Source organism: Etheostoma spectabile, chromosome 5 (genome assembly GCF_008692095.1).
Source record: "Etheostoma spectabile isolate EspeVRDwgs_2016 chromosome 5, UIUC_Espe_1.0, whole genome shotgun sequence".
Lineage (NCBI taxonomy): Eukaryota > Metazoa > Chordata > Actinopteri > Perciformes > Percidae > Etheostoma > Etheostoma spectabile.
In genome coordinates, this window is record NC_045737.1 from 14,771,019 (window position 1) to 14,773,062 (window position 2,044).

Here is a 2,044-nt window from a genome sequence, read left to right on the forward strand (position 1 = left end):
CCAACTGCCTTTTCTGCCGAGGGTCGGCCATCTGGTAGTGTGTAAGGGGCTGAAGAGTCTACAGAAATGCTAGCAGAGGTACTTAGACACAACGGTACTTTGATCAAAATGCTCAAAACGTTTGCAAGTCGGCTTTGCAAATGTTTTTATGAGGAAGGAAATGCATTCTTTCCATTTGTTACACCTCAAGGATATGAATATTAATTAGTAACACTGACTGTAAAGATAGCTTTTGTTTGTTTCCAAGAAAACTCCACAGGAAACCCTTAAAGGTTCTGAAACAATTATGACAAGGGACATGAATGTGTGAACCAAATTACATGTGACTTTGAACTGAACCTCAAATCAAGCTAGAGGGAATGCCCCAGAATCACAGAGACATTAGAATACATTAGAATACATTGAATGGGCGACATAAAAATCTGTACACAGTTTGGTGCCAAATCCATCTCACAGATGTTGAGATATTTCACAGGACAAGTTAAAACTTAAGTCAGTCCATGATATTGGCCATTTTGACTGGGTGCCAACCTCAACAAGAATAGTCTTATTAACCAGTTTGAAGCTTTATTTATGTTTTTTGTGATTATACTGACCCTACGCCGTAGCCTGACATGCACATCCTCAGGAATATAACTACACATCACGGCGACTGAGACCGCATCAACTGTGATTGGTCCACTTTGCTGGGCATAGTATTGTTGCATTTCCCCTTACTCGCTTCTGGGTTCGTTTTCTCTATAAACAACATGAAATCAAGGAGAGGGGTCAGAAAGCACAGGGGAGACACTTTGTTTCTCTGTCTCCACCGCCGGAGCTGGACATGAATCAGCCTTGAGGGCAGACGCCAGAGGAGAGTGTAGAGATACGGAAGCATGAGTGTGGCATGTTGCAGATGATAGCAAGGAACAACTGTCAACCGTGATGGACAATAAATAAACTTCATCCCTGAAGTATTTTGGTTTAGTTTTTGTTTGTTTGTTAACCAAAGTGAACTGAAACCATTGCTGGCTCAGTGGACATTTAGTGAGACAAGAAGAGGAACGGGGCAGGCTGGCTAAAGATGGGAATCAAGAACAAGTTCCAGTCCAGCCTCTTTTAAATTTCCCCAATCAATCGGAATTGTATGTCTGCGAGCTTGTCAATTCTTTTTATTCATCCCGGCATGTTTTTCTGACAGTTGCGCATTCCAAAACGATGAAGTCAAACTCATGCGTCTACGCTGCTGGAAACTTGCAACAAAACAAAAGTCATGGCAAAGAGGAAGAAATGGTCCAAAGCGTGGCTTGATTTCACAAAGAAAGATGACAATAGTGTGGGTTGTTATATCTGTATCAATGTCTTATGGATTCCCATTCCTAAGGCTGACACAACCACGTAGTTAACAAGTGGGACGATGGCGGAAAGCTAGTCAAGTTCCCTAGGAGCTCTAATAAGGTCTGCATCCTTTCTTTTTTTTTTCGATCAGCATATTGTGATATAATGCCTAGTGGTAATTTATACTTTAGACCTAACAACAAATCATTTTGCCGGTACTACCTGTGTCGTGACACTAGCTAGGCTAAAAATGTGGAACAAGGCCACGTTCTTCTGGAGTGTTATTCACAACACATCATGCAGCGTGTGTTGCTGTGACGCAAACTGCTGCACTGCCTGAGAGCAAAACAAAAGAGAGAAAACTGCTAAAAGCTGCACAGGAGCCAAGCAGGGCAGAGAGCCGGGTGCCTGCTGTATGAATGGAGAAGACAAACAGCTGCATCATGAAAAAAAAGCTGCTGCTGCGGTTTCCACTTAGAACTGTGGGCTCTCACACGCTCTCTGATCATCACACCATCACTCACTCACTTTCTCTCTTAAACTACCTTCTATCCTTCTATCTTGCTTCACCTTCAAGTGCATCTATTCATTCATCTCTGCTGTCATTTTGCTCGTGCCATTCATCTGCTGCAATCCTTCCTCCTTATCTCTACCACATTTTTGCTATCCCTCTATCTGTTTTCTCTCTCTCTTCTTCTAATTTATTTCTCCTCTCTCTCTCTCTCTC

General features: G+C 42.5%; 1 protein-coding gene across 2 annotated transcripts in view; it reads right to left on the reverse strand.

Annotated features, from left to right (window-relative positions):
• cds1 (CDP-diacylglycerol synthase (phosphatidate cytidylyltransferase) 1) overlaps window positions 1-2,044 on the reverse strand; it is a 31,707-nt gene that overhangs the window by 15,744 nt on the left and 13,919 nt on the right. The gene's annotated exons all lie outside the window — the stretch shown is intronic.